At 45.0% G+C, this 21,355-nt stretch overlaps 1 protein-coding gene and 1 long non-coding RNA gene across 2 annotated transcripts in view; one reads left to right on the plus strand and one right to left on the minus strand.

Annotated features, from left to right (window-relative positions):
- Positions 1–12,276, minus strand: part of LOC147346001 (uncharacterized) — a 46,896-nt gene extending 34,620 nt beyond the window's left edge. Inside the window, exon 1 of the long non-coding RNA XR_015153786.1 lies at positions 887–12,276. This is a non-coding gene — a long non-coding RNA (uncharacterized LOC147346001). The remainder of the gene's footprint in view (positions 1–886) is intronic.
- The window catches only part of KCTD1 (potassium channel tetramerization domain containing 1), a 214,346-nt gene that overhangs the window by 2,764 nt on the left and 190,227 nt on the right, over positions 1–21,355 (plus strand). The gene's annotated exons all lie outside the window — the stretch shown is intronic.

A 21,355-nucleotide genomic window follows, 5' to 3' on the forward strand; every position in this document is an offset into this window, starting at 1 on the left:
GCAGCCTCGGCGGGACGCCCCGCGAAAGACGCCATTGTGGCGGCCGAGCGGAGAGGGCCCCGGGGCGGTGTTTTCCTTCCCCACCCCGGTGCCCGGGCCGGACCGCCCCGCTCCCCTTTGTGAGCGGCGCCCGGTGCCCAGCGCTGTCCGCCGTCTGTCTCGGGCCGGGCTGATCCGGATCCGCCGCCTCCGCCCACCCGGGTGCCTTTAAAGCCCCCTCCCACCATCACCCCCTCCCTTTTGCAGCCTCCCACCCGCCCCCCACCCCTCACCCCCCACCCCCCACCCGGCGCTATGGATGCAAACGTTTCATTTATTTTTAAAAAGCTCTCATTCCTCTTCCTCCCCACCGCCTCCCCTGATAAAGGGCACGGCACGTGCTCTGGATTAGCAGTCTCCCCAGGAGGCGGGGACCGGGGAGGGGGCACCGGGTTGGGGAAGGACGGGAGCGCGGCAGGTAATGGCTGGGGCTCTGCGGCGCCCGCCTCGACCCGCGGTGCCTGCGGCCGGAGCCCCGCATCCTTCCCTCCCCTGCTGGCGGCCGGGCTCCCTTAAAGGGACAGGGTTTCCCGACCTCCGCCGTCTGAACCGGCGCTGGGGGCGCCGAGTTTGGGGGTGGGGGAGAGATGCAGTTTGGCTCCTTTTTGACCTCTTTCCACTTCTCCCCCGCCGCCCCTCTTTATGGAAATACGATGTGTGCTTCCTCTCCCGCCCCCCAGAGGGACTGGGCTGGAAAATAAGAGTCCGCGCCTCCTGGAGGAAAAAAAAAAAAAAAAAAGAGCCAGGGTTCGGGGGCGCATCCTGGTGAATTCGCGTGAAAAGTGAGGTCGGACTCGCAGAACATCCAGGAAGGGGAGACGGGAGCCGCGATGCAGGAATCCCTTACCTGGACGCGGGCTCCGCGCCGCCGCCCCGGAGTATCGCAACTTGCTAGCTAGCGCGCGGGTCGACAGTGTGTCTGCCTTTGTGCTTTCGAACCCTTGCACCGCCTTGGAAATTGAGTTCCTGGTATCAACATGTTTTCAACGTGACGGTGCTGCGGGGGCCGGCTGGGCGGGAGCCGACTAAGTTACCAAAGTTGGATGTCGGCTTTGTGCGTGGAGAGAGGCACGCGGGAACGGCCCGGTGTCCCCGCGCCACCGGCTTCCTCGCTAAGAGGTGCACCGCAGTGAGCAGAAGTAATTTGGTACAAATGCTGCGTTACCTCTGTGATCGTAGAACTAACTGGCTGCTTTCAAGCAAATCCTTGATGGATATGTGTGTGTGTGTGTGTGTGTCCCCGTGGTGGAGCTGGGAGAGACGTAACAGTTAAACATACTCATTCTTTAAGAAACGTTTGCCTTCTGTTTTCAATCAACGAAGCTGGCAGCTAGAGATACAAGTTTATTTGAGAATACCCTCTGGGTACCAAGCATGCTTGGATTGTTTTAGCAAATTAAAAATGAGCAAAATGCTTTTACCTTCTCAGCAGTAGACTCCTTAAGAGACCTCCTGTTTTGTGTGTGTGTGTGTGTGTTTTAGAGAAACATTTTCTGTGTGTCTCACAAATGTGTTTTTAATGTGGAAAAGGGGAGAATAAAAGTTCGAAAGGCTGAGGCTGATGCCATCGAATGCTGTGTTAAATCCGCTTTTACATCAAGGAATTTACCTGCCTAGATGGGAATTCGTGGAAACCAATCTCCAATGTACTTGGTGAATTTGAAATAGAAGTGGGTCTATTTGTCTCCTGGATAATGGGCAATGTGCCGATCTCTTCCTCGTGTTTATATTTGTGTGGCAGTTGGCTTACCACGAGGGGCTGGTGTTCAGAAGACTGCCCACTGACTACAACAATTTGGCTCGGGAGTCCTGCTGCTGCTCATTGGAAAGAATTGTTAGCAATTGTTTCAATGACAGTAGGTTTCGTGTTTACTAATTAGGTTGCAAAGGTGATCATTGAATTTTAAAACTTTGCATCCTAGAGAAAACTTCACAGGTTTAGGAAATGTGTTTATGAAAAGAAAGCCACTCATTAGACAAAAATGTCACATTGGCTGGGAAGAAATTTTGAAATGAATCGGGCATGAATGAGAGTTGGCAAAAAAATCTCCCACCACAGTATTCAAAATGACTGCAGTGATTTTGCTGTATTAATTATGCCCAAAGCCCAATATAAAGTTCTCCAACACACACTAGAGGTCTCTCTTCTAGCTGTAAGATTTTCATGTTTCTAATTCTTTGCCAGGGCGTGCATCCTGGAGTGGGAAATGACAGCTTGGTTCAGACTTACTTAGTAATAGTGATTTATTGGCCATTTATATTACTCTAATGTGAGGTATTTATTTTGGAGAATATTCAGTAATTATTGTACAAATTATACTACCTAACTACCAAGAAAGAAACTATAAAAGATTTCCTCTACATGATGATGAGAACAGATTATTCACTTTGTTGAATAGCATTATGGACCTTTTGGCAGACAATTATATATCCAGAGCGATTTGGTTTTTTAAAATGTAAAAGTAATTAGTGAAAGATGTATCATATCAGAGAACTTTCTGAAAATTAAACTTTCATTTATGGCTAAGTTCAGCACTAAAGTTGATTGCATAAATGCTTTCTTGTCTTGCTATTTCTAAAATCAGAATGATTATTTTCTAATCCTGAAATGTGATGTTTTCTTCTATTTTCCATTTACATTGCTTTTGAGTCATTCAAAGGATGTTTGTGAATCGTCAGTTCACCAAAGCTTTTATTTAGTTGAATCTGAAGCTGCATTTCTGAACTTTCTTTGGAAGTGCAATTTATAATTTCCCAAACAAGTGAAACTTTTATTTTCTTTATCTTTAGGATAAACCATCTTGGGGGAAAAAAGGAAATTTTTGGATGCAAGCATATATGCTTATTTTAATAGCTCATGCAGAAATGAGAAAAAATGTTTTAAAAAAATTATTACAGAAGTGTGAAATACTTCAATTTTCCTAGGCACTGTAATACTACTCTGGTTTTTCTTAAAAACATACTAAATGTTAATTGCATTTTACTTGGTGATTTTCGTTTGAGATCATTCACTGCAGAGAATGAAACAGAGATTATCCTTTAAGAACAACAAGCCAGGATTCATTCATTAAGTTCATTCATTGAACAAATATTTATTTGTGGCTTCTGTACACAAGACCCTGTGCTAGATGCCAGAGACATGATGGTGAAAAAAATTACGCAGAGTCCCCAGTCCCCTGGAATTTGTGTTTCAGGTAGACAGACGTTAATCAAACAGTTGAACAATAGACAGAGAATAGTGCTTTTGAAGGGAAAGAAACTAACCAAAAGGGCAAAGTGGCCAAGACTGGATTTTGGAGGAAGTGTTACAAACTGAGATCTAAGCAAGTAATGGGAGAAGGCAGTGGCACCCCACTCCAGTACTCTTGCCTGGAAAATCCCATGGACGGAGGAGTCCATGGGGTCGATAAGAGTCGGACACGACTGAGCTACTTCCCTTTTACTTTCCACTTTCATGCATTGGAGAAGGAAATGGCAACCCACTCCAGTGTTCTTGCCTGGAGAATCCCAGGGATGGCGGAGCCTGGTAGGCTGCTGTCTATGGGGTCGCACAGAGTCAGACACGACTGAAGCGACTTAGCAGCAAGCAAGTAATGAAGAGGCAGGAGAAGCAGAGTGAGAACAGGAAATCAGTTCCAGGCAAAGGGAAAAGGGAATGGCATTTGCCAAGCAGGGAAAAGCATGGCCAAGGGAGAGGAACTCAAGGATGCACGAGCTGGAGCTGAGAGAGGGAGGAGGCAATGATGAGAGAGCAGGTTGCGGGGACAGGCCTCTAGTTCTAACTCTAAGAGCAGAGTGAAGGGGCTTGGTAGGAGGATTGGGAGGAGGGCAGCAGTAACATAATCAGGTTCATGTTTTCCAAGGATAGTTCTGATGTCACTGTGGGCAGTGAATAGAGGAGCCCAGAGTAGATGAAGTAGAGCCCTTGGAAGGCTATTAAAGTCATCCAAGCAGGAGAAGATGCAGCTGGGGTTAGGGCAGTGGGAGGGGAAACAGAAGGATGAAAGATCTAGTCACAAGGTGAAACTGACAGAATGTAGTAAAGGATTGGTGATGGGTAATCAAGGACAGAAAGGGATATCAAGTGGACTCCTAGGTTTCGGACACTAAGTGGACACTGGGATTCTGAAGACTGTAGATTTTGTGCTTTTCACTTCATTTGTAGTAGCCAGAATGAGGAGCAATGACAAGCCTCATTCACATCCTGTGTAAGTGAATTCACGCAGGAATTTGTTCCCCAATCTCATGGAGTACCTAGTGTGCCGGGCACTGATTGCTCTGCTCTTGTCTTTTATCCAAGATGTCTTTTCCTTTATAAACTGCACCTCGAAGTTTCTTTCCTCCAACTCCAAGTTGGAATTAGTCATTTGAATAGGCCTTTGTTTAACCTTCTGAAACAAAAATCAAGTCTGTGCCTTATAGTACAAATTAATTGTGCTTAAAAATATTATGAACTTGAATTAAATGACTATAAAAATGAGCTGCTCAATCATGCCTTCTGAAAGCCCATTTACTTACAAATAACTGGCACAATTCTTGTGAATCACTCATTGAAAAAAACTTTTAAGGACCTTATTAACAGGGTAAAATTTGTTTGGTCTGATTTGAATTTGCTCTGCTCTGCTTTCTCCCAATTAGTTAAGATTCTAGTATGTTTGACTTTCCCGTACAGAAAGTCTGACTTTCTGTACTGATCCTTGGCTAATCTTGTTTCAATGCAACATTTTCATGCTTTTCTTAAGTGAACACTGTTTTTGGTATTTCTAATATCCTATCCATCCTTTCCATGTGTTCTTATTTCTCTAAAACTCCCTCACATCTGGCTTCACAAGCGAAGGATGGGGGAAGAGATAGTTAAGGAGTTTGGGATGGACCTGTGTGTTTGTGTGCTTGTGCTAAGTCACTTCAGTCGTGTCAGACTCTTTGCAACCCCATGGACCGCAGCCCACCACTTGCATGCATAACAATAGGGAAGTGGTCTTTGGGTGGTTATTCAACACTAAAAAAGGATCAGTTGATGAACAGTTAATTTTAAAATAATCTAAAATGGGCATTCAGTTTTTCTTTCAACATCAAAACTTATTAGAAAAATTCCGGAAAAAAAAAAAACCTGCCATGAATATTTTATAATCACTTTTCCCCTTTCTGGCTGTCCTCCTTTTAGACAAGTCCAGGTAGAAGCTCCTTCCAAGAGATTTGGTACTTAGTATTTCCAGGAAACAATTTGAATGATCACTCTGTTCATTGGGGCTCCAGATACATCTGCAGTTCTACAAGATACTTTTCTTGGTAGTTCTCTATCGTGTGGGTGGCTTGGAGGGTAGGCTCTGGTTGGAAACACATTGTCATTTTAGCCAAGTCACCTGGGGATCCATTTCTTCTGTGTACACAGGAATGATTAATATCTCGCCAACCTGCCGTATAGAATTGTTGAGAGGAAAAATGAGTATGTACGGTGGGATTCCCCTGGTGGTTCAATGGCTAAGACTTCACACTCCCAATGCAGGGGACCCATGTTCGATCCTTTGTTGGGGAACAGAATCCCATATGCCTCAACTAAGAGTTTCCTTTCTGCAAGGAAAAGATCCCACGTGCCACAACTAAGACCCCTTGGTGCAGCCAAATAAGTAAATAAATATGTAAAAAAAGATACTGCATAGAACAATGCATTCAGGTTCATTCATTCTTTTTAAAAAAGTGGGTAGGTATGGCAAACTGATATGCAATAAATAGCCTCAAGCAACCCTAATAGGCAGTTTTTCCTGAAGGACCCTCCCACCTTGGTCCCCCAGATTCTGGCCCCTTACTGCAAGTAGCAAAGGCCAGTCTGGACCACCTCACTGAACCCCTAAAACAACACTGTGGGGCAACTGCATCTCACAGGTAAAAGAATTAAGGATTTGGAAGACCACGTGACTTGGCTTGCCTGAGGTCAAAGTCTGTGTGTGCTAAGTTGCCTCAGTGGTGTCTGACTCTTTGCAATCCTATGGGCTGCAGCCCGCCAGACTCTTCTGTTCGTGTGATTCTCCAGGCAAGAATACTGGAGTGGGTTGCCATGCCCTCCTTCAGGGGATCTTCCCAACCCAGGGATTGAACCCAGGTCTCTTGTCCTCTGCATTAGCAGGAGGGTTCTTTACCTGCGCCCCCTGGGAAGCCCTGTCAAAGTCTAGGCTGGTGGCAAAGAGCAGAGATTCTAGTCCAGCAAGCCGACTACAAACCTCTACCCCGCCATTAGGCACTTTTCTGGCCCCTCTTAGACTCCTGGTTCTTTCTGTCCAGTAAATGGCATCTGAGTACTGTTACAGGCGCTTTCTTTTCTGCCATCAGCTTCTATTCATCAGCATTCACCCTGGTCTCATCTCCCCAACAGCACCCCTCCTCTTACACCAAGAGAGGAAAAAATAAAAAGCAGTTTGAGATTGGTACTGTCAGACACCTGAATTGCTCCCTAGCTCACGCAGAGCAAATCCAGCACTCTCACATCCTCTGTCATGCTGACCAAAATACAGATTTGTTTTCCATCCAATGAGAAGTGACAACAATGCCCTTCTTGCTGCCAAGACCAAGGCTGCTATTAAGAAGAAGAGTTATGAACTGAAAAGAATGTTAACTAGATAGATTTCAAATGCTTGCTAGAGGAAGGGATATTCTTCCTGATAAATCTTCCCAAAGCATCTATTGCTATCATCACTTACTGCTTTGTAGCACTTTCACTTTGCTGGAAATCTGTAGCTAATAGAACAGAAAATGTGTGTGAAACTAAAGATCCAAACTGGTCCATGTTATCAACATTTGTCTCTACCTACATGCTTGCGTGCTTAGTTGCTTCAGTCGTGTCCGACTCTCTGCGACCCCATGGACGGTGCTCCAATATTCAAATTCCACTCAAACTCTTCCCAACTCTGTTGTGTTGAGTAAACTAATTAAATCTCTCCAAGTTTCAGTTTCTTGAACTGTAACTGAGGCATCAATAGTCACTATTAATGAGACAATAATATGAGATGGTTACAAGTGAGGTAATAGTAGATTCTAAGGTTGTTCTGAGGGGTGAATGTGATTTTATGGGATGTACATGCCTGGCACATAGTAAGCACTCAGAAATTATCTATATCATTATTGTTAACATCAGGGACTATGTTTGTCTTTGCTTCCTCAATTCCTGATACAGTGCCTGCCACACAGGGTAAGTGCTCAATAAATAATTGTTGGGTACATGAACACAGAATTTCAGAGAATACAAGAATAAAGCCAGCTGTGACTTCACTTCCCTGTACCTACTTTTTGCCCCTGAGAAGAGGGTCCAAGTTCTGCCAGATGTCCTTGCCTGAGAGTTATGGGCTTTTCCTAACTAATTGGATCAACCATTTGGGAACAGATCAAATTTGACCTGGAGAAGTATTCATGCTAAATAGGATGTTGCCTTAAAGATGCCATAATTTATCTTTTAATGATTCATGTGAAGGTCTTCGATGTGCAGTTGTCACGAGATTTCCACAATATGCAGACATTTAGGAATGATGCTATGAAATAATGAAACCACTACATTCTGAACCCACAAAAGGTATCAGTGACTTTGTTTATTACGCAGCAAAGAAACATCAGAACTGGTCCGATACCCATTCCATCCAGCAGATGGCATTGCTACGCATTTACAAGCCATTTCTCGGAATAGCCTCTGGTCGTTCTCCTAATTTCTCACCATTGCCCCACCCTCAGTGGAAAAGAAGGTCTGAACCAACTCTGAAAACCTCCCTTGACTCCTTTGCAGGAATAACTGAGGCTCAAGAGGGAGCTGGAAGAATTTCATACCTCGGAGTCTCCCATTTCCCCCTGTGCTGTGGGCCAGGCAAGGGGGAGCAAGCAGGTACCGTGGACTGTTAGAATCCACTCACTCCCAGACATAAGTAGGGAGTCTGTTTTGTTTGCTTAAAGCAAATCAACAGAAGAAAGTGCTGTCAACCTCCAGCGTCTCTGATGCTACCACATGCTGTGGGTTGAGAGCGTCTGGGATGCCTGCTAGTAATCTGGAATACTAGTAAAGATGGTAATCCATTTTAGGTAGGCTTGTGCCTCCAGGGAATGGAAGTGTTGTAGGCAAGTCAAAACCCACCTGTAACCCTCTTATGTAGGGTCGTGAAATGAGGTTTGGTCTCAAAGTCACTTAAAACTGTGGACCCACCGTTAGCTGGGTGACCCTAAACCTTGGCTTTATTATGTGTACAAATAAGGATGCTGACAACCACTTCAGAGGATTGTCAGAATTAAATATGTAGCAATAGTACAGTGCTTCTATGTGGTAGGCTTCTTTCCAAGGACTTTGCAATGTATTATCCCATTGGATCCTCATCCATCATTCAAGAAGGGATACTTTCAGTATCCCCATTTTTGAGATGAGAAAATCAAGGCACAGAGAGATGAACTTGCCCAGGGTCACATATCGGTGAGTGGAAGAGCTAGAATTTGAATGAGGCATTCAGGCTTCAGGGTCTATGCTCTTAGCTCCCCGGCACTGTCTCTTAATAATTATTAAGCACTTGCCTTGTGCTAGGAACTTCATGTATATTAACTCCTCTCAGCCACCCTAGAAGCTGGATGCTGTTCTGTTACTTTCTTTATCTTACCAAATGAAGGAAAAGTGTGCCCCACTCTGTAAGACACAGGAAGACAAATTAATGGAGAGACTGTACTATATTAAAGCACTAAATGGTAAGTCCCATTATAACTGCCACAATGGTTTAGAGATAAGAGAAATTAACAATGAAAATATATGGGGTTATGTTCTTATTGTATAAGATTAGGCAGGTGGAAAAATGTTAAATGCCTTATCCTTTAAATTTTCCATCAGGATCCTTGGATATTTTATAGCCTCGGAACCATTTTCAGAAATGGTGGGTGGCCAGCGGAGATTGCAGTTGGTCCCACTCATGAAAGACGTGGCTCATTATTTTATGAGGGAGTAGGTAGATCCCCTGGAGTAGGAAATGACAATTTGCTCCAGTATTCTTGCCTGGAAAATCCCATGGACAGAGGAGCCTGGTGGGCTACAGCCCAGGGAGCCTCAAAGAGTTTGACACGACTGAGCAAGAGCACACACACGCATGTACAGGAAGATCCAGGTGCTTTGCTAAATGACCATCGCCTTCCTCTCATCCATGAGGGCCAGCTCTTAGCACAGCTCTTTTGCCAGTGAGTTCCAAGAACTCACAACAGTGAAAGAAAATCACCTGTAATACGAACTGTGTTTCACAAATCCAAAGTATCTGAAAAGTGGGCCATTCTAAGTTTGCACAAGTCAAATCAGCTATATAAGAACTGCCAGGGGACTTCCCTGGTGGCCCAGTGGTTACGAATCCACCTTGCAGTGCAAGGGAGGTGGGTTAGATCCCTGGCCAGAGAACTAAGATCCCACACACCTCGGAGCAGCTAAGCCCATGCCGCTGCAATGGAAGATCCTGCATGAAGCAGTGAAGATCCCGAATGCAGCAACTAAGACTGGACACAGCCAAATAATACATATTTAAAAAAAGAAGAAGAATTACAGGTTCTAGACCTGCCTCCAGGGGCGATCATCCATAAACACAGTCACAGAGTTCATGATCATTGAAGTCACAAGGACCCCACCAGTGATGTATTTGTTGTTGTTCGTTTGGTAAGACATGTCTGACTCTGCAACCCCACGCACTGTAGCATGCCAGGTTTCCCTGCCCTTCGCCACCTCCCAGAGTTTGCTCAAATTCATGTCCATTGAGTATCCAACCATCTCATTCTCTGTCATCCACTTCTTCTGCCTTCTGTCTTCCCTGGTATCAGGGTCTTTTCTAATGAGTTAGCTTTTCGCATCAGATGGGCAAAGTATTAGAGCTTCAGCATCAGTCCTTCCAATGAATATTCAGGATTGATTTCCTTTAGGGTTGACTGGTTTGATCTTGCAGTCCAAGGCAATGAACCAGGGCTGAGTGAGTGAGAGACAGAGTAGGAGTTCTACAAACTTCCACCTTAAGAAATCAGGGACATTTCTTATCACTTTTTTTCTTCCAAATAACCCTTTGTGCTCATGCAAATCTTTGCACAATTTATCCTTTCATTTCTGATTTGTCTTTATGTCTACATGCATCAGATATAAGAATATTTCTAGCTAAAGCATTCTTAAAAAGTCATTCAAGTCTGCATAATTGTTCAAGGGGTCGTCTTTGTTTCTTTTTCTCACTTAAAAAATTGAGTCAGATGCACTTTTAGACTTTGCAAATTTTTCTTTTGAATAAATACCCCAAATTCCTTTTATAGTCAAAGTTTTTTTTTTTTCATTGTACAGTTAAGCATTCATATATCTGAGTTATTTTTGACAGCCCTTCTGCAAGCTTTAAGTGTACGGTAAACACATTTCCAAATTATTCTGCTAAGGAATAGGGCCGATACATTTTTTAATCACTTGAAAATGATACCTTTCGATAAATTTCTGTGTTAACACAATAACCATTTATTATGGAAGTACACAGTTCTTCTGAGCTGATTGATTTTCTAAAGCTCTTTGCAAATAATTGCTTAGAATTGCAAATAATTGCTTAAAATTAGTTTTCTCTTTTTTTCAATTTAAAAAAATTTTTAATTGAAGGATAATTGCTTTACAATGGTGTATCGGTTTCTATCATATAACAGTGTGAATTAGCCATAAGTGTATATATAGTCTCTCCTTCTTGAGCCTCCTTCCCACCCCACGCCTCATCCTACCCCTCTAGGTTGTCACAGAGCGCCGGGCTGAGCGCCCTGTGTTCTATAGCAGCTTCCCACTAGCTATCTGTCTTATACATAGTAATGTACATACGTCAATGCTACTCTCAATTTGTCCCCCCCTCCCCTTCCCCCGCTGTGTCCACAAGTCTGCTCTCTACTAAAATAAGTTTTAAAATGAGTTTATATAGCCACACATACTTGAGCTCACTTTTGGAGTGATTTAGTAGTTGATGAACTAGTTTCCATATGATCTATCTTCTCTTTTTCCTTTCCATTGCTGTCTACCTTTTGGCCTCATGCTTACTTTTTTCGGTATCTCTGGAGAAGAGGGGAAAAGGGAAATAAATTTCAAATTTGTTTCCCTTTCTTTCCCTCTGCCCCCCCACCGACTGACAGTTTGACAAAGTGTGTTGGATAGGAGTCAGCTCTTGATTCCTGCTAACAGACAGACATAACAGAACAAATAATTCAAAGGAATAGGTGATCCAAAGTCATTTTTATTACTATTTTGTTGTGACTTAGTAATCAGGCTAGTATTAAATTCTGCAATCTTTGTATGCACATTTTCTTCTCCATTGCAACTTCTGCACTCTTATTATATAATTTCAGCACTAATGTAGATGACTGAAGCCACCCCTGAACAAGGAGTCTTCCCCAATTATGAACATGAATCAGTCTTTTCCAAAGTATTTTCTAGGTCTGTGGTTCTCAGGCGCATTAGAAGCGCCTGGAGAACTTTTTAATGCACAGATTCCTGGCTCCACCCTGAGTTACTGATTAGGCGATGTGGAGCCTGCATAGTTGCATTCCTAACAGGTTCCGAAAGGATATTGATGCTGCTGTTCTAGGGACCACACTCTTAATGATCTGATCTCCTTGCAGTCCAAGGGACTCTCAGCACCACAGTTCGAAAGCATCAATTCTTCTGCACTTAGCCTTCTTTATGGTCCAGCTCTCACCTCCATACATGGCTACTGGAAAAACCATAGCTTTAATTGTATGGACCTTTGTTGGCAAAGTGATGTCTGCTTTGACCATAGAACCTTTCCTTCTATGGGTACCAGTCAGCTCAGAGTTACTATCCCGGAGCACGGTGGAAGACTCTACCCTTCCTCCTGGTGCCTCGATGGCTAAACTTCAGCACTTCCCACCTTCCACTTCCTGTTGACAACCACGGCCTTGGACACAGACTGGACTGTTTCACCACTCGGCACCTCTTCAGCTCGGCAGTCTCCCACTCAGCTTTCTTTTGACCAGAGCATCTCATCCTCCTACTCATACCCACTCAACCTGCTTCATGATGCTCCCCTGCTTCCTCTTTTTTCTCTGCCTGTCTGATCTCTCTGTGATCATCCCTGCCTGTCTTCCTCGTCATCTCTGCCTCCTTCTCCAGCCAAGGCTCAATGACACCCTTAATTTCTCCTGCATCTTGCCCTCTTCTGTCCTTCCTGCATTGCCAATATTCAGTCCTGGAAGACTTTTCTTTCCCCACACTTTTGACCCTGGCAGCCTGAGTGATGATGATAGAATGGCAAATAATTCTTCTCAGTGTTTCCAAAATCATTCAGCCAGCAGAGGCTTCTTTGGGTTTTACTGTGCCAGGCACCACCCTAAGTTTTAGAAATGAAACAACAGACAAAACTGAAAGTTTCAGGGTCTTATGGAGTTCACATCCTATTAGGGTGGAGTAAGAACTGAATCAGATACAATTAAGTGCTATGCATAAAATTACTAATCAAACAGGTGGTCAGGGGAGACCTCCATAAGGGTGACATTAGAGCTGATATGTGATGACAGTCGTGTTATCGCAGTGTGGCTGGCCCTTTGATATTGCATGACAGTCCCCAGTTCACTTTTTTGGTGGGGAGGAACTATGCTGGGTCTTCCTTGCAATGCCCGGACTTTCTCTAGTTTCAGCCCAACAGCTTAGTTGCTCCTCGACATGTGGGATCTTAGTTCTGCAACCAGGGATCAAACCTGTGTCCCGTGCATTGGAAGGCAGCTTCTTATCCACTGGACCACCAGGGGAGTCCCAGTTCACTTCTCATCTCATTTCCCATGGAGGCTCTTCTGGGTCTTTTTTACTCTTTTTAAATTACAAACCTATCCCTGATTATCAGGTAAACTTGCCTCATGATTTACTGAGAAGTTGCCCACTCCCTGACACCACAAACCCCATCCATGGCTCCATGAGTCCTCTCCCATTCCTGCTGTCCTTTCCTTGGTGTTTGATTTTTCTTCTCTCCATTGGCCCCATCCCCTTAGCCTTTAATCATTAAATATCTGTCTGTGTCCCCCTCAAAATTCACATGTTCAAGCCTAACTCCCATTGTGACTGTATTTGGAGGTAGGGCCATCATAGAAGTAATTAAGGGTCAAGGAGATCAGAAGGTAGGTCCCTGATTGATAAGATTAGTTTCCTGGGACTTCCTGGTGGTCCAGTGGTTAAGAATCCGTCTACCAATGCAGGAGATGTGGGTTGGATCCCTGGTCTGGGAACTAAGATCCCACATGCCACAGAACAGCTAAGCCCACAGGACACAATTGCTGAGCCCCTGCACCACAACTAGAGAATCCGTGCACCACCGTGAAAGGTCCCGTATGACCCAGACTTGACGCAGCCAAATAAATTTAAAAGAAAAAAGATTAGTTTCCTTATAAGAAGAGACACCGAGAGCTCACTCTTTCCTTTAGAGCACAAAGAACCCATGTGAGCAACAGCTAGAAGGCAGCCGTCTACCAGCGGGTAAGAGAGCCCTCTTCAAAAGCTACATCAGTCAGCACCTTGATCTTGGGCTTCTAGCCTCCAGAACTAAGAGAAATAAATTTCTGCTGCTTACGCCACCCTGTCTATACAGTGTTTTGTTATAGCAGCCTGAGCTAAGACATCACCTTTCATCACAAAACAGAGACCTCCTTGCTTTGCGCTCTCCTTCCCTCGCCTCCCCTCACAGCCAGCACACAGCCTCTTCTGCGCACACCGCGCCCACCACAATCTGGCTGCTCACACTTCCTTCCTTCCTCTCCTCCCTCGCAGGTTGTACTTTTCAAACCACCTTTTATTTTAGCGTGTGCGCCTGTTTCTTTTCAAAATGGAACAGCGTTGCAAAGCTTAGGCTGTTCTAAAAGACTTTATTTTTAACCTCTCTTGAGATCAGAACCTCTGTAGTCATCCAGTGCTTCTTGCCACTTTTTTTTCCCCTTAAGAATCACGTCTTATTGAAAGATATATATTTATTTATTTGTCTGTGCCGGGTCTTAGTTGTGGCCTGTGGGATCTAGTTCCCTGACCAGGGATCGAACCCAGGTCTGCTACATTTGGGAGCACAGAGCTTTAGCCACTGGACTACCAGGGAAGTACCATCACTCTGCTTAAACATCAGATTCAGTCTCTGCTTGTCTCCCAGATCCAGTTGTATTTCTCAGTGAGGTTCCCTTTTTAGAATTTCTTCACCTGAACGTCGTCACAATTTAAGGAAATAGGGAGTTGTTATTGCTCGACTTTGTGTTTTTCTGCATCGAGACTATTGGTTTTCTGCCACTTTCCAACTGAAATGGTAATAGCCCTAAGGAAGATCGGAAGTTTAAAAGTCAAGATTGGGAAGATGGCTTCTCCTTTTTAAGGAAACTTTCCCTGAACGCCGTCTTCTCTTTTAAATTTAATTAGAATTCCATCATGCGTTGCTTATCTAGTGGAATACTGTCACCGTCACATGCCCCACAGGCACTGGGTCTCTGGGGGAAGGTCAATGTCACTGCTTCCCCAAGTCGATCTGTGGCTTCCAGGCCCTGGTCACTGTCTCCGAGGGAGGGGTGATAGAGGTAGAGATGAGGCAGGATCAGGTTATCTTACTTCGCAGCTGCCATGGATTTCTTCCAAAGCCTCTGCACTGGTCTTCTCCCATCACACCCCCAAAGGGAAAGCCAAAAATTCGTATCTCACATTGCAGTGATTAAGAGCCACCCCGAGATTCCACAGGGCATGGAAGAGCAGCAGGGAAACAGGATTAAGTGAAACAATTTCTATAAGGCACTTTGCACAGTGCCTGGCATGTGGTAAGTGCTCAGAAGATGGTAGTTATTATTATCAACACCATTGTCATCCTCAGTATTACTGCTGCTCATCATACACACATGTACACCAATAGACATATACACACGTGTATATGAGTGAGGAGTCTGTCTGGCTTCACATGGAACCTACAAGTCTTTTTCTAAAATTAATTTTTATTGGAGTATAATTGCTTTACAATGTGGTGTTAGTTTCTACTGTACAACAGAAAGAATCAGCCATACATATCCATATATCCTCTCCCTTTTTGGACTTCCTTCCCAGTCAGGTCACCACAGAGCATTAGCAGAGTTCCCTGGGAACCCAGAAGTCTTGAAGGAACTCAAGAAGTTTGAAGGGCTTGGTGGAGATCTGTTACCTGCCACCCGTTACAGTTGTTTAGAAGACTGGTGAAGTATCACAGCTCTGTGCCAGAAGAAGGGGCACAGAGCAGACAGTCCCCTTCTTAACCTCATGAGAGTGATGGGGTTACAAAGAGTCCAGGGGTTAGGCAAACATGGCTCACGGGAAAGAATGCACTGTGAGTTCTAGGATGAGGGGGATGTCAGAAACTGGGGGTCAGGAAGATTGAGGTGTAACTGTGATACAGATCAGTGGGGGAATGGGAAAAGGACCATGAACAGAAATTATCTCAAGGTCATGCAGACACTGCCCTGTTTAAAATGGATAAACAACAAAAACCCACTGTATAGCCCAGGGAACGCTGCTCAGTGTTATGTGCCAGCCTGGACGGGAAGGGGGTTTGGAGGAGAATGGATACGTGTGTATGTGTGGCCGAGTCCCGTCACTGTTCACCTGAAACTATCACAACATTGTTCATCGGCTATACCCCAATACAAAAAGGTTTTGGTGTTTAAAAAAATAATAACTTTTTTTTAAGTTATCTCAGCTCCAAGATTGCCTGTGAGCGTTTGAGTAGCAAAATGCCAAACCAGTGGGGGAGAATATGCCATGGGAAGAATCCACGGAGCTGGGACTGATCTAAAAAGGGTAGAAGAGCTTCTGGTGCAGAGAAAGTGTATTTTCAAAAATCCAAAGCTATACAAGTAAAATAATATGCTCTCTGCTGTGGCTTATAAACAGCCAGCTAATCAGCACCTTGTCGTCAGGCACCATGGGCCGCTGAGGAAGAAAGAGCTCCTGCCCCAGCTGCTTAGAATCTGGGGGCAAACAGGATCTGTGACAGTGAGGGGGGATGTTGTGGGAGGGCATGTGAACCGAGAGCTAGAGGCTCTGGAGCAGGCTGGGAGGGCTTGCTGGAGGAGGTGAGAGTGTAATTAGGCCTTAGAGATGCAGAGGCATGGCATGGCAAGCTGGGACAGTAAGGTGAACTGGAGATGGATATGCAAAAATCATTTTGAAAGCTAAGGAGGGATTAACCCAAAACTGGGGTTTGGGGAGGAAATCGCTGACTCCATCAGCCTCTTCCTGTTGCCCTCCCACCCTGCTCTGTGGTCTCTGTGTGTTGGCCGCTCTAGGATCTGAGCATCCTACTCCACTGTCCTCTCTGCCCCTGTCCACAAGCTCCTCTGCAGATGCCTCCTTTATATTCTGTCCTTCCCAGGACCCTCACGTCCCTTGACTTTGGTACAAAAGTGTGGCGACTCCCCTCTGTTTTGCCACATGTAGGTCTCTGTGTGTGTTAGTTGCTCAGTCATGTTCAACTCTTTGCGACCCCATGGGCTGTAACCCACCGACTCCTCTATCCATGGGATTCTCCAGGCAAGAATACTGGAGTGGGTTGCCATGCCCTCCTCCAGGAGATCTTCCTGACCCAGGGGTTGAACCTAGGTCTCTCGCATTGGCAGGTGGATTCTTTACCATCTGAGCCACTAGGGAAGCCCTGCCAGTGAACATATCCGTCTGGTGGCCAGCACCCTCTCAGGGGGTCTCACAGAACTCAACAGCTTCCTGGTCTCCCAAACACTCTTCCCTCTCACTCAGGTGCTCAGGAAAGAATCTTCATGATTTTTCTTCATGGCTTCCTTTCCCTCAACTCCCACTTAGACACACACACCCTGAATCATCCAGTTCTGTTATTTCTACTCTTAAAGTCTCTGTGGACTTCCTTCGTGGTCCCGTGGTTCGGAATCTGCCTGCTAACGCAGGGGACACAGGTTTGACCCCTGGTCTGGGAAGATTTCACATGCTGTGGGGCAGCTAAGCCCAATGCCACAACTATTGAACCTGCTGTAGAGCCTGCGAACTGCAACTACTGAACCCAGGGGCTGCAACTACTGAAGACCTTGCACCCTAGAGCCGGTGCTCTGCAGTAAGAGAGGCCAGCACAGCACAGCTCGCCGCACCTAGAGAAAGCCCACATGCAGCAACAAAGACCCAGCGCAGCCAAAAAGCAAAAACAAGTCTCCAGGTGCATCCTCTCCCCTGCCCCCACCTTGGCTGCATCACCACCCCCTTCGTCATCTTTCACGTGACCTTTGCAGCCCCATCCAACCATCACCCTCCCACACCACACTTTCTGAACCACTCCCCACCTACACAGCTCCTTCAGGCTCTCATCAAAATTCCTTTTAAAACCCCAATCCAGAAAATTAGGGTGCCAAGCTGTGTTTTAAAGAAAACGTTACATCTCTCTGTGTATATTATGTATGTGTATATGTATCAATTGTGTGATCCCCAAAAAGCCTAGGGGTTCAGAATTCAGAGGCTGGAACCCCATTATTGGTCTGAAACCCAAGTCTGCTACTTACTGAGTTAATAAGTTTGCCTACAGTATAGAGTTTTTATGAGAATTACATAATGCCTGGTAAGCACTCCTTACGTAGTAGCCACAGTGAGAGAAAGGAATAGCAAGAAGATAATAATGTTATCAATGTTTATCATTGGATTTTTATTATCTAATTAATTTTTACTTTTCTATTTTTTCCAACTCTCTGATAACCATGAAACCCTTTTATGACCATTAATCTGGTCTTTTCTTTGGTAATTACACAATTTACACCCTTGCTTAAAATTGTTCAGTATCCTCCCACCTCGCACAGGTTACAACCCAAAGCCCCTGGCTGGCCTGTGGAGCCGGTGCCACCTGTCTTGGCTCCATTTACTAGCATCACCTCCCACCGCCCCCATCACCCAGACTTCAGCTTCTCCAGGCTTCTGTGCCTCCAAACCTGGTGTCCTGCCATCAGCCTCTCTTTTTATTGTCCTTTCTTCCCAGGGACTCTCATCTCTGACTCAGACACGACCAACTAGCCCCCTGTTCACAGGCAGAGACCCAGTTGAGACCTCAGCTCACCTGGGGGTGTCCGTCTCTCCCTCTGGGCTCCCCTGGGACTCTGGGCCAGCCTCAAACCCTGTCTCCTGGACGGAGTGCTCCCTAAGTCCGAGGACTGGGTCTCAGTTCTGTTGGTACCTCTAGATTTTTTGCAGAATCCCCAGATACTGGAAAACAGGTGGAGGGAGGCAATTGTGAGGCGATTCCAGGCAGGACTCTCCATGCAAGACTAATCAAGAGGGAATTTTTGAAGATTTTTTGAGTCAAAGGACACCATGCTACAAGTCCCATTTTAGGAAAAGAAATTAGCAATAGTATGCAAAGTGGGTCATGTGGGGCAGCCAGAAAGATGAGGCTTTGCTCTCAAGTGTACTGGTCGTGTGGCTCCTGGTCCTGGGCTCCTGCTGTGGGCGCCCCTCGGCCCTGCCCTTCCTCCTACTGGCACATGGACCCCACCAGCCTTGGGCAGGTGCTAACATCAAGCCACCTTACAAACAGGATTTGGTCACAAGGCTGACTGCTAAGCAGGAGAAATATGATTCAAGCCTAGATACATCTGATGCCCAAACGAGAGCTACAAAGTAAGCTTCTCAGACACTAAGCAGCCCTCAAAACACTTTCAGAACAGAAACACCAAGAGTGAGAAAGAAAATTGGAAGGTGTGCTCAGCCCCAGAATATTCTTGCAGGTGTACTTTAAGGAAGTCTTAAAGTCACCAGAACAAGTGAAGTAAGAGATAAATAAAATATTTAAAGAGGGAAAAGAAGATGTTTAAGTGTCTAGGAAATGATGAAGGTTAGGAAGACAGGGGCTTCCCCGGTGGCACTAGTGGTAAAGAACCTGCCTGCTAATGCAGGAGACATAAGAGTTCCATCCCTGGGTCAGGAAGGTGCCCTGGGGAAGGGCGTGGCAACCCACTCCAGTATTCTTGCCTGGAGAAGTCCATGGACAGACTGGCAGGCTACAGTCCATAGGATCCCAAAGAGTCAGACATGAGGAAGCAACTTACCAGGAAGACAGTGAACTTGGACCCATACACCATTGAGCTGTGAGAGTGAGAGCTTTTGGGAAGTAAAACAAGCCTCTGTTTTACACAGCAGGCTGCAGAGCTTTTAAACTTCATTATCACAGGGGTGATAAAGACTGGAAATAGAAAATGAGTGCAAAAGGTTTGGCTCTATCAATGGATGGTTGATTTGCAACTGGTTTTTCAAAGCTGACTACATATACATGGGAGGTATTCCCCCAGCTTTTTGAAATGACACCATGGAGAACCAGTCCATGATCTCAGACTGTCCTCTATGAGACCACGTAAGACTAGACTCCCCTAGTGGTTCAGTGGCTAAGATTCCAAGCTTCCAGTGCAGAAAGTGCGAGTTCAATCCCTGGTTGGGGAACTAAGATCCCACATACTGAAGGGTAGTTAAAGCCAGCACATTACAAGAAAGACCCAGTGCAGCCACATTAAATAAATAAAATAAATAAATAAAAAAAAATAATTCAAAATTAAAGTGTTGGTGGATATCTTAAAAAAATTTTTTTTAATTAAAAAAGAATAAAAACAAAGACCATCTAAGATAAAACAACTCAACAACAATAATAATAGCTGCAGTGTCCCCTGTACTAGACAGTGTCCCAGCATCATCTTCTTCTTATTTTTTTTTTAAGTCGCTCAGTCGTGTCCAACTTTTTGTGACCCCATGGACTATACAGTCCATGAAATTCTCCAGGCCAGAATGCTGGAGTGGGTAACCTTTCCCTTCTCCAGGGGATCTTCCCAACTCAGGGATCAAACCCAGGTCTCTCACATTGCAGGTGGATTCTCTACCAGCTGAGCCACAAGGGAAGCCCCCAGCATCATCTTATGTAATCCTCACAACAATCATTTGACGAAGGAATTTTACCCCCACTTTTCAGATGAGAAGACTGAGGCACAGAAGGTTTGTGTAACTTCACAGGGTCACACAGCAGGTATACTAGCAAAGCTGGAGTTCCGGGGGAGCCTTCCTAATATTTTTGTGTTCTGGAATCTTCCCATGGCAGAAAACAAGCCTGACCCCACAGAAGCGACAGGACTCCCTCCTTCTGCTGGAAGAACACAGTGCCTCTTAGTCATGCATCACCTCCCCTCTGCTTCTGGTTGTTGAAACCAGCAGTGGGGAGTGTGACCATCCTAGATGGGCCCAACCCCATAATAGAAGACAACGCGCCTCTCTTTCCTGCCCACTCGTGGGCACCTCCTCCTCACAGCCAACCTCAGCACCACCTCCAGCAATCTGGATAGTCCCCGTGCCATTTGAGGGAACATCCTGAGTTTTTCACAGTCTCTGCTGTTCACAGGAAGCCCAAGTTAACGCTCTTAAGTGTTTCCATCGTCCTGGGACGAACCTGGACTGGGGCTCAGAAGGAGCACGTTGGAGCCCCTTAACAGTATCAGTCCAAAGATGTGGGCTGGGGAGGAGAAAGGAGCAAAAGAACCAAATGTGGAGGATGCAAGGAGATTTCCAAGTACCACGCGGAAGAAAAAAATTTTTGTAAGCCATTTAAGCAATTTTAAAAGCAGAAATTACAATATTACAATTACTTTGTGTAATTTCCAAAGGAAAGATCAGATTAATGGTCTAAAAAGGGTTTCATGGTTATCATAAAGAGTTGGAAAAATATAGAAAATATAGAAAGTAAAAATTAGTAAAAATTAATTAGATAATAAAAAGTCCATGATAAACACCGACAACATTATTGTATTTACTTCTCACTCTTTCTCTTTCTCTCATCATGGCCATGTGGCTACTATGTAATGAGTGCCTCTGCATCTGTTTATTTTTGTTTTTATTTTCATCACTCTCACGGGTGGATCCAAAAAGATCTTGATTTATTTCAGAGAGTGATTTATTTCAGAGAGTGTTCTGCCTGTTTTCCTCTGAGTTTTATGGTATCTAGTCTTACATTTAGGTCTTTAATCCCTTTTGAGTTTGTTTTTGTGTATGGTATTAGAGAGTATTCTCATTTCATTCTTTTCCATGGAGCTGTCCAGTTTTCCCAGCACCACTTATTAGAGTATCTTTTCTCCACTGTATATTCTTGCCTCCTTTGTCACAGATTAGGCGACCACAGGTGCGTGGGAGTGTTCTAGACGTCAGCACAGTCAGTGGGGCGGAACATATCCAAGGAGTCCTTAGTTAGTTGATGGGTGGGCAAGGGAGAGTGTGGATTCGAGCAGCTGCTAAGAACAGGCTCACCAGAGCCCACTACCCCATCACCAGCTGGGGATTCACCAG

The sequence above is a fragment of the Bos grunniens genome, chromosome 24 (assembly GCF_055505025.1).
Source record: "Bos grunniens cultivar Pamir isolate PY7600 chromosome 24, Bosgru_T2T1.0, whole genome shotgun sequence".
NCBI lineage: Eukaryota > Metazoa > Chordata > Mammalia > Artiodactyla > Bovidae > Bos > Bos grunniens.